Source organism: Capra hircus, chromosome 3 (genome assembly GCF_001704415.2).
Source record: "Capra hircus breed San Clemente chromosome 3, ASM170441v1, whole genome shotgun sequence".
NCBI lineage: Eukaryota > Metazoa > Chordata > Mammalia > Artiodactyla > Bovidae > Capra > Capra hircus.
In genome coordinates, this window is record NC_030810.1 from 54203273 (window position 1) to 54217791 (window position 14519).

Genomic DNA, 14519 nt, shown 5'->3' on the forward strand with positions numbered 1-14519 from the left:
ACTATTAGTATTATGGGAATTCTTGATACGTTTTCTTTTGAAATTCATTAGAAATTTGGAATGTGGAAGTCACAATATTTTCTCTGAATGACTCATACACTTTTCTTGCCTCTGGAAATTTTGTGTAACTTTAATAACATGTCTCACTTTTTAGAATAATATGTTTAATTTTTAAGTGCCTTCTATCAATACTGATTGTTTATACCATACTGGTCACCCTTTTTTCTTAACTTTTTGAAACTTGCTTTTCTACAAATTCCTAACTAATAATTTAAAATCCAAAGTAACACAGACACTAATATTTGATTCCCATGATTTCCGTTTCTATCTAGGAGACAAAGAATAGTGTATTTTGGAAAAGCATGGGCTTTGAAATCAGACAGGTATTTGTCACTTGCTAGCCATGTAACAAACTTCTCTAAGCCTCTACTTTAAATCAATAAATAACAAATAGCATTCACTGAATACCTATCTTCTATTAAGTTGTTTAGTGGCTCAGATGGTAAAGAATCTCCCTGCAATGCAGGAGACTTGGGTTCAATCCCTGGGTCTGAAAGATCTCCTGAAGAAGGGAATGGCAATCCACTCCAGAATTCTGACCTGGAAAATTCCATGGACAGAATAGCCTGGTAGGCTACAGCCCATGGGGTGGCAAGAGTTAAGACATGACTGAGTGACTAATACTTTCACTTTATCTTATGTCTAGTGCCTTATATACTTTATATGCAAATCTAAAGTACTACATCATTTATAGTGAGGAAAACAAGAGCTCAGGTACAAGCTACTTGTGTAAAGTCAGAGTTTCTACGTGCCAGAGCCAGGATTTAAAATCTAGGTCCATCTGATTCCAATCCCATGTTCTTTTTGGTACAACACAAAGAGACTATAAAACACATTCACTTGCCCAAAACAAATGTTCAGTAACAGTTAATTCCATATGTACCTCACTATTTTTCCTTGTTGGTCAGAATCAATTTCATACCAGCAATACTCTACAACTTTCAGGAGACTAAACTGCCAGCAAATAATCTATCAAAAGTTCTGATAATCTTTATTACTAATGCATTGTTTAATTAGTCCACTTAATTAAAAGTAAGAATCCCATCACATTATGCCAAATGCAATTTTCAGGCATTTTTGTGGTAAAAGAATCTTATATGCAATCATAAAAACCCAGGGTTAGAGACATAAAAAGTCAGGTAGCTGAACTACCTTATTCAGTGTGATGTGCTACTCATTCATCCTCAAAATTCTTAAAATACGTAGAGAAAAGGGCTTTTTTTTTTTTTTTTTAAGAAAAAACTGTCATTCTTGTAATACAGATCAAGACAACAGAAACACTCACCATACTTTTCCAGAAACCAAGCAAACACCATACAGAACTTGGAACAAATTTGTCAATATCATTATACAACTATAGTTTCTCTTAATTATCTTCTCTTTCTCTTCTCCTCTTTCCCTCTTCATACATTAGATTGCGAATAGCCAATTAAGTGAATGAAAAAATGCTTCCCGGGCCTAAACACTACCATTCACATCACTTTAAATCCTGACAATCAGGTAAATTGATCTGAGTAAACAGAAACTAAGTGCTAATTTTTTTTTCTATTTTGTAAAAGGAAGTTTAATTAAAACAAAGATTTAGGTATTAAGATTTATAAATAGGTTTCTAATACTAAGCTGTAGTATAATGTCATATTACAGGACTTCTAAAATGTACCCACTGATGTTTTAAAAATCAGTAATAAGCTGAAAGTGACAGACAAAAAAAGAAAAAGAAATCTTTTTGGATTGATGTAAAAGTTCTAAAACTGGACTGTGGAAATAGTTGCACAACAGTGTAAATTTACTAAAAATCACTGAACTATACTCTTAAAAAGAACATAACTCAGAAATCCTCCCAAATAAGCCATTATAAAAAAAGTAACCAGATGTTCCTTTCTTATATTAGTACCTTGAAATTAACATCATCATTTAGATGTGTTATTCTGCAAATATGCATGCTTACCTGAAATGAACCCCAAGTACAGTTTCAAGCACCTTGGGGACTCTAAGTACTGAACCACACTTGTGATCCTCTCTAATAAACCAATACAATTCTTAAGTATATGAACTTACCACTGTGCAAAATTTTAAATGAAACACTAATCATGTAAGAGCTGTCTTACTAAAACTGCACACAAAATAAAATGTATAAGGAAACATAGAGTTTGGATAAATAACACCTTGATGAATAAATTTAAGTGATTTCTATTTTTAAAAGTCAAAGTATTCAAATCACAGCTACATCCAGTTCTGCTTTTGTGTACAAAACACAGTTTTAACAAAACAGTCCTTGAATATAAGACCTAGAAGAAAATTCAAATGTCACTGTAAAATGTAATACAAAAAAATTCACTAGAATATATACAGTGGAGCTAGAACAATGCCTGTATTGACACTGAGCAAGATAACTTAATCTCTCTGCTTCATTCACTCAGTTGTAGAATGAGGATAACAGTAAACATCATTACAAGGTTGTTGTGAGGCATAAATGATAATGAATACAATATTTACATGTATCTGCTGCTGCTGCTGCTAAGTCACTTCAGTTGTGTCCGACTCTGTGCGACCCCATAGACGGCAGCCCACCAGGCTCCCCCATCCCTGGGATTCTCCAGGCAAGAACACTGGAGTGGGTTGCCATTTCCTTCTCCAATGCATGAAAGTGAAAAGTGAAAATGAAGTCGCTCAGTGTCCGACTCTTAGCGACCCCATGGACTGCAGCGCACCAGGCTCCTTCGTCCATGGGATTTTCCAGGCAAGAGTACTGGAGTGGGGTGCCACTGCCTTCTCCTTACATGTATCTAGCACATGGCAAATGTTTGATAATTTTAAGTTAGTATTACTTTTATAATAGTAAGAGCTTCCCTGGTGGCTCAGCAGTGAAGAATCTGCCTGCCAAGCAGAAGACACAAGGTTTGATTATTGGGTTGGAAAGATTCCCTAGAGAAGAGAATGCAACCTACTCCACTTTCTTGCCTGGGAAACCCCATGGACAGAGGAGCCTGGCAGGCTACAACCCACGGGTCGCAAGAACTGGTCACAACTTAGCAACTAAACCATAACAATGATAGTAATAGTTCAGCCAAAATACTTTCACAAGTACTCTTTTTTGCTCCAATCAGAGTATATTTATCTAATAAATGTTTTATTAAACAGAATTTGTCCAAAAATTTTAATTTTATATAAAAACTTATATGCAGGTGCCCTTACTATACCCTAGTATTGGTTCTCAAAGTGTGATATCCTAATCTACTAAATCTGACACTCTCGGGGTTGAACCCAGCCATGTACTGCTTTTAAAGAAGAAAAACAAAATTTCCAGGTAATTATGATGTATGCTAAAGTTTGAGAGCCACTGCGTTATAGTAGTTACAAACAAATCAAAATTTCCTTCACGAAATTTTGCTAACTATAGAAAGAAAAGTACCTACCCATAAACGTGCCTTAGACCAAACTAGAAATAAGCATTTATTCAAATTTAGTGGTAACTCTATAATCTTTACAAAAGTCAGTTACTTTCTCCTTCACTCTTCATGAGATATTATCCTATAACATGATGCCCAAAGTCAACATTTTAAATTTAAATCTCCAGGCCAAAAAGAAATTTTTTTTAGAAATTAAGTTTTTGCATAACATTTAATTTTAACAAAAGCTCAGCAAATGAAAGAGTACTAGGGTAAAAAATGTTATTCTTAAAATTATTCTTGAAAAAAAACATCTAATTTCCACAGCTACAGGCCATTTATGATATTCTGGTCCTAGCAATTACTGAATGACAATAAGCAAAATTCATTTACAAAGGAAATTAACTGTATCTTCCATACTAACCATGGGACTTACATGAAAGAAAAATATGTGCAAGACCACAGTAATAAATCTTTCTATGCCTTCTTTTGAAATTAATAAAGTGAAATGGAAGGGTAGAAAATAAAGTACAAAAGGAGAATTCCACTTAAGAAAGTTGCACGTGCACTTGAAGCCAGCCTGAAAGGGGATGTTAACGAGGTATAACTGACTCTCAGTTGTTTCAGTAGCCTATAACTTGATTTATAATCTGCACACCACAATGTTATACTGTTCATAAATATGAAATAAATATTTTAAAAGTAAAATGACAAACTTAAATTGAGACTTTTTATGACAGGGGAGGGAAAGGAAAGGGTGGGAACTCACATTCTTTGAAATAAGAAGATACCACAGGGTAGCTGTCATAAAAATCAGAATGAGAATCACTGCTTGAAAGGAATTTGAAGAATGAAAAGAAAGCTGCCAAGTCATAGGATAAAAGTCCAAAAAGCTGTTAGCTGGTCAGGAATGCTATACCAAAGTTTTCAAAACAAAACTTCTAAGTAGGAGGGGGAAAAAAAAACAGCTGAGGTATCCTTGAAGGCCATCAATGACAGAAATTAAAAGTATCCTGCTTGCTCAAATAATATTTAAACATAAACAGGGTCCAGCATACAATCAGAAAGCAAAGAAGGCATTTCTTTGATGTCCCCTTCTAGAGTTTCTGGAAACTATGAACGTCATGAGAAAAATGTCTAAGTAAAACTGTTGATATGTCCAGGTATTATTACCTAGATCAAGTTCTAGGATTTCTCAGATTACTCATATCAAAACAGGATAAAAATGGTTACAAAGAGAGTTAAAGTTCAAAACCAGACAAAATTATTCTGTGGTACCAGATATCAAAATAGTGATTTCCTACCAGCCTGGGGAACTAATAACCAGAATACAGTACAAGAGTTTCTGGGGTTTTGATAATGCTCCATTTCTCAGTAATCATTACACAGTTCTATGTTCACACTGTGAAAATTCACTAAACTGTACACTTATAACAACTTTCTGTGTGTATTAATATGATAATCATATTTACATTTTTTTAAAAGCAGAGGGGGAAAAAAAGGAAATTTCTCCCTCAGGAATTGAAACATATTACTACAAAAACATTAAAAATTAAAGCTTAGTAGAGACCATTTAGACTAAGAATTATAGGTTTGGGGTGGAGAGTAGAGATTTAATGCAGAGAAGTATTACAGAGCCCCTCAGGGGCTATCAGTGGATAAATCTCACAAAGATATATACACACACACACACACACACACACACACACACACCTTTTTCAGGGGGAAAAAAACTTGGTTCCTCCCTTTATAATACAGCCAAACTAAATTTCACTCTATGAAACACATAAATCTGTTTCTAATGGAAAAGTGTATATGAACTGCAGGATCTACTTTCCTTAAACTTCTGTCCAATTAAAAAAAAAAAACCAAAGTTGCTAGTAAAGAGGTGAGTGAGTGCCAGAATACAATTTTTAACAACTGCTATTCCTGGACCACTTCAGCGCCACTTTGAAAACCCAACTCATCCATTAGGCAGGGTAGCAGAATTCTGGTAGAAATTAAAAGGTATAAATTATGTTCCAATCCCTATAAATCTCATCCTAATCCAAACTATAAGGAAATTTCATTACACTGGGTTCCTCACCTGCAATTCTCCTTATGTAACCCCCAAGCAGAGGACATACTGTTTTCAAATATTTATGTTTTCACACTCACAATGTTAATCTGGTTTTTCTTCCTAGCATTTATGTAACCACTTCAATCTAAAGGCAAAAGAAAATACTAGTCAATATTTAATAATACAATAGCTTTGGAACATTACAGCTTTAAAATATAAATAAGCATAACAATCTCACTTTTTTTAAAAAAAAGTATTTGCTTAATTATTCCATTAAGAAAAAAACAAACCACATCTTTGTAAACAATAAGAATTTTAAATATATTTTAAAACTTCTCCTTGGCATGGATGCCCTCACTAATGCTCACATGAATTTCTTAGATTATTATTTAACTTCAGTAAATGCATACTGCCATGCCATTCTTAACAGCTGAAAAAGAAAGGAACTCATAATGGCTAATGAGCACTTTTTTAATTAAATATTCTAGGCGGCTAAAATATCAAGCTGTGTATTACTATTTAATAAGGGAAATACCTTAAGTATACATCCTAATTGTTGACTGGAGAAGTTTACTTCTCTAATTCCACAAAATCTATCAGAGTAGTTTTTCTCTTTGCAGCTTCTTGTACCCTTAGTGCTCGTAGTGCTTAGTCACTCAGTCTGTGCCTGCCTTTCTGCAACTGGGTGGACTGTAGCCTGCCAACCTCCTCAGTCTGTCCATGGTGAATCTCCCCTCAAGAATGCTGGAGTGAGCTGCCATGCCCTCCTCCAGGGGACTGTCCCAACCCAGGACTGAACCCAGATCTCCCACACTGCAGGCAGATTCTTTACCATCTGAGCCACCAGGAAGCAAAGTAGTTTCATATTTTATCTCTTTAAGAAAGAAGAAATTGATTCATTTAATCCTACTAAATTCTGGTATATAGAAAAAGAATATTTCTAATTTTGGTTGAAAGACAAAGAATTATAAAACTTTGTTTTGTACAAAATGAGCTTTTATTATCCTCAAATTATTAAGTGCTTTGAAAAACTAAGAAAACAAATACAATAAAGAGGCCAGAGCAAAAGATATTAAACACGTTGTAAGAATCATTTAAAAAGCAATATTAATAAGCAAAAATGAAACATAGCAAAACAAGAAAAACTATTTAGTAAATAGACTAAACAATTACCGATTTCCAGAAGAACATTTACATTCTCACTTCACACCAATGCCAGTTGAGAAAGTAAATTTACTTAAATCGAAGTTACTAAAACTAAAATAGTATTAAAATCAGTATCATTTATTCATTACATTTTCAGAGAAGGAAGACTTTCATAAGATTAGAAGTAAAACAAAATTAGGTTAATGATTTGGTTACATTAATTTTAAAATTCTGTTTATCTGAAAAACTCACAAAAGAAATGTTATCTATTAAGCATGTTTCACCTCAGTAGTAATTTAAGGAAAGAAGTGGTATGACTTACCCCCATTACATTTTTAAACAATATTTAATGTTGAGGTATAGAGCAACAGCCATGACAACATGAATATAAATTGATCCTTTTAACAAATATCCTGACACTGTGTTTTAAGAGCCTTTAAAATTTACCTAAAAATTAAACCTGTAATGTACTAGGAGATAATATTGATACGATATGCATGAAATACCTTAAATATAAATGTTCTTTACATTCCTTTTTATATATGCAAAAAAATTAGAAAAGGAGAATAATACATCTACACATGGAACATCATACAACCATTTATAATAATGATTATAAGACTTATTGTGAGAATGGGAAAACGTTATCTATAATTAGCTTAAAAGCAGGACATGAAATTATTTTTATCTGTAAATATATAAAAGATGTATTTTTATATAATGAAAGAAATACATCAAAACTTTAATATGGTTATATTAACTCCCAATATTCAAAATCCCAAACCAGCCACTAAATCATTAAAAGATACACCAGTACACAGTCAATACCTAAATCAAGTGCTGTTGCTGCTGCTAAGTTGCTTCAGTAGTGTTTGACTCTGTGCGACCCCACAGACAGCAGCCCACCAGGCTCTGCCATCCCTGGGATTCTCCAGGCAAGAATACTGGAGTGGGTTGCCATTTCCTTCTCCAATGCATGAAAGTGAAAAGGGAAAGTGAAGTCGCTCAGTCATGTCCAACTCTTCACGACCCCATGGACTGCAGCCTACCAGGCTCCTCCATCTGTGGGATTTTCCAGGCAAGAGTACTGGAGTGGGTTGCCACTGCCTTCTCCTAAATCAAGTGCTACATACCATCATTATCAACAAAGGGAGAATAAGGCTTAAATTAATATATTAAAAGAGACTGAGTCACTTAAGTCGTGTCTGACTCGTGCGATCCCATGGACTGTAGCCTGTCAGGATCCTCTGTCCATGGGATTTTTTAGGCAAGAATACTGGAGTGGTTTGCCACTTCCTTCTCCAGGGGATCTTCCCCAACCCAAGGATCAAACCTGGGTCTCTTGCACTACAGGCAGATTGTTTACCAACTGAGCTACCAGGGAAGCCTAAAAGAGGCTAAAAAGGCAAGCAAAGCCACAGAGAAAATCTTCAACAGAAATAAACACTTCTCAACCCAGGATGTTCAGCTGTGCTAAGGATGGAGACTCACTGTTACCATCAAGATTCAAAACTATACACCTGATTCATAGAGAAAGGTGGATTACAAATTCTAATTATCTGCTCTGAAAATTCCTTCAACAAATGCGCCAGTCTTTAGCCAATTGGTTCATTACTACCATTATCAAATATTAAATGTAAAGATTCTTACTTGGGAAGTTACCCCTTGAAATATTAAATAAGATAAAAGCAATAAAATAAAACAAAGTCTATACACAGCAGCACCATCTTCTTACTATCACTGTTAAGTGAATTTTCTAGAAAACTGAAACACTTTTATTAACAAAGCTTTGAAAACATTTACTCTTAAATTTGATGCTTTTGAACTGTGGTCCCTTGGCCAGCAAGGAAATCAAACCAGTCGATCCTAAAGGAAATCAACCCTGAATATTCACTGGAAGAACTGATGCTGAAGCTGAAGCTTGGCCACTTGATGTGAAGAACCAACTCAATGGAAAAGACCCTAATGCTGGGAAAGACTGAGGGCATGAGGAGAAGTGGGTGACAGAGGATGAGATGGTTGGAATGGCACCAATGACTCAATGGACATGAGTTTGAGCAAACTCAGGGAAATAGTGAAGGACAGGAAAGCCCAGAGTGCTTCATGGGGTCGAAAAGTGTTGGACACGACTTAGCAAATGAACAACTCATAAAAATCTTCTAAAAAGATATCAATTTCTTAATTCCTAAAACACAGTACATAGAATAAAATTTATTTCTGATTAACATCATCACTATAACAGACCATGTGCTATCCTGCTCTACAACACTGTGATTCCCTCAGAAGTTAATAATTATAGGACTGTATGTCTCCATGTAATGACACCACCTTTTAAAGTTCCACATACTTAATAGAGCTTCTTCAATAGTCTTGAAATAAGACGACATTTCAGTTGTCAGTGTGCCTAATTCCAATGGTCAATCTTGCAATCTGTAGGCTAAAAAAATCAGATAACCAACTCTGTTGGGGTTGCAAAATGTTTATTCCAGTAAGTAGTTCCTGAATAAAACTCACAAGCTTATTATATACTTGGTTACAGTTATTCTGAAGCCTCAGAGCTCTGCTGTTTCAAATGGAAGATATCACTATCACTCAAAAAATGTTTAATTACTGACTGTAACATACATACTCTGGAGTTCCAAAATAATAAAAATTGAATAGTGTGATAGTATCCTCTGGGAAAGTTACTCAACTTACCTGTATCTGACTAGAGAAAAATTACCTACATGAGAAATAACAGATGAAAAGAAAAAGAAGCAAAGAAGTGAGAAAGACAAGTCCAAATGAAATAGCAGAGTCTATAACGTTTGGTTTTAGAAGTCAAGACTTGACATCTTGGGAAATATTTACTCATACTGTGTTTTTTAATGTATGCTGAAGCTGAAACTCCAATACTTTGGACACCTCATGCGAAGAGTTGACTCATTGGGAAAGACCCTGAGGCTGGGAGAGACTGGGGGCAGAAGGAGAAGGGGACGACAGAGGATGAGATGGCTGGATGGCATCACTGACTCGATGGACATGAGTTTGGGTAAACTCCGGGAGTTGGTAATAGACAGGGAGGCCTGGCGTGCTGCAATTCATGGGGTCGCAAAGAGTCGGACATGACTGAGCAACTGAACTGAACTGAACGGTGGTTATCAGAGTATTAACTACAGAAATCTGCACTACAGTATATATCACATAGACTTTAAAAATCAGAAGACTGGAATTCCTTTGAGGTCCAGTGGTTAGGACTTCATTCTTCCACTGTCAAGGGAACAACACGGCCAAAAAAAACAAAATAAAAACAAAAACAAAAAAAAAAAATCAAAAGACTTGTACTTAAATTGACACTAAATTTTCACATGAAATGGCAGATTTTTTAAAAAGTCCTACAACATACTTTCTTGCCCACTCCAGTATTCTTGCCTGGAGAATCCCATGGACAGAGGAGCTTGGTGGGCTACGGTCCACGGGTCGCAAAGAGTCGGACACGACTGAGCGACTTCACTTTCCTGATCAAATAATTTCCTGTAAACTGTCTTGGACACTGGTTCAGAAAAAGACAGGAAATTAAATGTATATTCTTCATATAATTAATATGTAACATAGGTAATACACTATACAGTTTACAAAGTTACAGGTCTATGGAAATTAGCATTGTGTCATATCTAAACAAAAAAATTCCAAGTGAGGACATCATCAGTTTTGTTAATATCCTCTGATCACTGAAGCTCATTAGCTCTCATAGATGACTTCTATGACAATAATAAATGACAGAAAAGAAAATAAAATTTCTTGATTATCTAAGTTTTACTCAAGCAAAACTCAAATCATATTAAGATATATTTCTCCTTGAATCTTCTCAGTATATTTCTACCCAGTACTTGGGTATTTTAGTGTCTGTAGAAATCTAATTTCTAAGATCTGCTACCAAACAGTTTATAAAACGAAGTAGTTAAGAATAAGCGACAAATACTATTGCAAGGATTGGATAACCAAAGGCCCAATTCCCAAGCAAAATTGTGTAAACACCTTTGCAAAGGTCACTACAAAATTGTCATCTTTGAATCCATAGTCATCTTCACAATGTCCAATCTCTAACAAAATAAAATGTACTCAACAAAAGTTACTTAATGAAAGACAGGCTTTACCTTAGTTAAGAATTCACAGAGTTTCAATTAAACATCAACTTCAGTTGATGATTTTTTCCAGGGGGTTGGGGGGGTGGGTAGCGTGGGGAGAGACAAGTGATACAATTTGGGGGGTGGGCTGAAACCTGTTTGAAAAAAAAAAAGGGAAAAAAATTGCCTCACACACTGACTCCAAATTCTCCTCAACTCAAGCCCCACTCCCACCATCACAAGCTGCCTATTTTGGGAACATGGCTGATAACCCTCTACCATCCTTCCTTTTCTCTGCAACTTCTCCAATTTCATTTCAGTATCAACCTATACACACTCCCACGTCTCCTTTTCCTCTTTCCCACATCACAGCTCTCAACACTCACTTTTATTCCCAACATTCCTGCTTGAACTATTACACGGGAAAACCACACCGACCAAGAAGAGTGGTCACTTTTTTTATGTGACAGGTTTGCTGGTAGTTTGGAGGGAAAAGTACAAAAAACAATCACAAAATGCTGCCTAGCAACTTTTGAGTATATGTACATTTGTTTTATAAACTACTGATACATTACATTCTTCAGTTGAACTCACTAAAGTACATAGAGCTATTAAGCTGATAACTTTTTAAATTGGAAAACTCCAATACACACACTTGAGTAACCATTTACAGCACAGAAGTATCAAAAAATATAAACAAATATAAATGTAAATAAATAGCACAACTATTAAAATATAAATATATATATATATAACTCTGGACTTTCCTAGCAGTCCAGTGATTGTATCTGCACATTTCCAATGCTGGCAGCAGCGATTTGATCTCTGGTGGGGAACTAAGATCCCACATGCCCTGCAGCATGACACATATATCTATATGTATGCATGTATGTTGTTGTTTAGTCCTAAGTCATGTCTGATTTTTTTGCAAGCCCATGGACTATAACCCACGAGACTCCTCTGTCCATGGGATCTCCCAGGCAAGAATACTGAAGTTGATTGCCATTTCCTTTCCCAAGGGATCTTCCCAACCCAGGGATTGAACCTGTGGCTCTTGCACTGGCAGGCAAGGGAAGGTGGATTCTTTACCACTGAGCCACCAGGGAAGCCTATATATATATATAGGCACTATATATATAGGCACCTATATATATATATACACACACACACACAAACACACATACATGTGTGTGCGGTGTGTGTGTAAAACTGAAGTGACAAACATTTCTTTAAATCTTATTTCATGTGTACTTTTTGTACAGAGCTACCAGCATACTAAATTTCTATGGTAAAAATAATGCTATCACTCAAGATATTTTCATAGAACTATAATACCAAAAAAAATCTGTACAAAAAAATTTATTTTTTAAAGCATGTATGTATGAGTCAAAAAACAAGATGTAACACTAAATAAAAGGAATTTTTTTTACTCATTACTAATGTTTATCTTAAAACAACACCCCTCCATTTCTTCCTCTCCGTTAAAAAAAACGAAAATATCTGGAATAATACATAGCTACTGCTAAGAGTGGTTACAGAGATTTTAGGACTGAGGAAGATAACTTGGAAGAATGTGTACCAGGGAGTATTTTACCCTTTCTTCTACTCCGTACTAAATGCAGAGAAAAATAACACGTCTGTAGTTTAAAAAAACTCATGATTACCTGATTAGATTGCTAATTTACCACTATGAATACTAAATAAATCCATACTAAAAAAAAAAAAATTATGCTATAAATTCACTTTGATAAAACGTTGGAGAAAAGCTAATCTTATCTCAAACTCACTTAAGGAAAAATTGAATTCAAACTCAAAGTTTAAGAGAAGTTTGCTTTTAAATTTGACTGAAAACGTTCCACTATTATTACCTGAAGTATGTAACCTAAAACAATCATCCCTGAACAACAAAGACGGAACTTTACAAAAACAGTAATCAAAATCTTGCTGGGGGGGGGGGGGAACCTGATCTTTAATTATGAGTTAATAGGCACGTACAAAAAATTAAAAGTGGTTTTATTCTGTCATCGGATATTGTTCTGATATACAAAGGATCTCTCCAAATGCTGCCAAAAGTTATCGTAAATACAAAGTAAATTAGAGTGATGAGGAAGTTATCAATGAGCAAATAAATGGGAGTAAATGATGCCCAGAGAGAAGAAGCGGAAAGCGCTCTATTTTTAAGCGTCCGAGGAGGACAAGTGGAGAGAGCTACTGCGGAAGAAACAAGCGACAGAATAGTTAACAAGTCTGGAATTCTTTAGAAAATGGCAACAAGGGTAAAAACTGACAAGAACGTCTGAAAGTAAGATGAACGGTATCCAATGGAACCGTCACGTCTCTACGAGCACGGCTCCGGACTTCCAGTGAGACCAGGGAGGAACAGGAACTCTCACTAAGCGGGGAAGAAGGAGCCCGAGCTGAGGGGTACAGTCGCTTCTGCAGGTGGCGGAGCGCCCGCAGGGGGGTGGGGAGGATAGTGTTGCCTCAACTGGGTCAATGTATAGTCCCTTCAGGACTAGAGAAAGCTGACACAGCACGTCTCCCGGCACCAAGAGGCACTTGCCCTAGGCCCCTCCCTAGCAACTTGCCTTGTACAAAGAGTTGCGAGTCCCAGGCCCCCGGAACCCAGGGCTCCGCCATCCAGGACAACTGCTCTGCCAACAAGGTCCCGCGAGAATCAAGAGATCTCGCGATACAAACCCCCTAGCATCTCGCGAGTTTCCTCTACAACCAACATGGCGGTACCGAGAAATCCGTATTTCAATACTTAAAAAGGGTTTCATTTACAAACAGGAGAACGTGCAGGAAGTCTTTTCCGCCTTATATTTCTCTTCGTATCCCCCAGTGGAGAAGAAAACCTGCAAACAACCCTAAGACCCGCAACGATCACGGTTACACTACAGAGACACAGCAACTTCCAGCCTCAGCCAGCCTCCGCCAGCCTCCGAGCTTGTCACGTGGAAGCGGATTCTTGGCGTGCCGGTCACGTGGACCGGTACTAAGCAAGCGCGCGCCCGTTGGCCTCCCGAGAGCCCTCCCCCGCCCCCCTTTTGCCCGCGCACACGTGCGCGCGCACCCCCGCCCCACGTGGGGGCTCCGCCGCCGCCGCGGTCGCCGCGGCAGCCTCCAGCCCACCCCCTCCCAGCACTCCGTTCCAAATCCGGGTCCCAGACCCGATCATCCTCGAGTACCCTCCTCCTCCATTCTACCTCCCCCGCATCTGGCCCCACCACGTGCCCCGAGCGCCTGCTCACCTTTCGAGCGGGGTTGGGCGCGGAAGGCCACTCAGGGAGGCGCCGTCGCCGTGGCCGCTCTCCGCCCCCGCCACGGCACTGGCTCTGGTGGCCGCCGCTGCAGGAAACTCAACAGCGGCGCCGGGGCGCTTCCAGGTGGGTCCCCGCCTCCCGTTCCTGCCACTTCCCGCAGCACCAGCGGCTCCTTCCGGTCCCCTCCTTTCTCGTCCTCGCTGGGACTGGCGGGCGGCGGTGGCTACAGGCGCGCTCAGTACACCGCCTGCTGGTAACCGCAGCCTGTGCAGCGCGGGCTGGCAGGGCGGGCCGGGGGCGACATCCGCCCCCGCCCCAGGGCGAGGGTTGGTCTTCTGAGGGCGGCCCCCGGACCAACCCCTGCTGTTGTCTAACTTGGTCCTACCCAAGAAGGAAAGGTGTCCCCGTAGCGCCGCGATTGGAAGTCCGCTTCATCCTACCTTTTCTGGCCTCTAGAGAGATTTGTACACCCTCCCTCCTTAGCACTGTGGTC

The 14519-nt window shown here is 38.0% G+C and overlaps 1 protein-coding gene across 6 annotated transcripts in view; it reads right to left on the reverse strand.

The window, feature by feature from the left end:
* Positions 1 to 14202, reverse strand: part of ZZZ3 (zinc finger ZZ-type containing 3) — a 117963-nt gene extending 103761 nt beyond the window's left edge. For 5 of the 6 annotated variants that reach the window (XM_018045604.1, XM_018045625.1, XM_018045612.1 and 2 more), the window contains exon 1: positions 14015 to 14202. The gene's annotated coding sequence lies outside the window, so the exon portion shown is untranslated. Of the gene's footprint in view, positions 1 to 10790; positions 10916 to 14014 lie in introns of all 6 variants that reach the window. The other variant, XM_018045617.1, reaches the window with a different exon arrangement.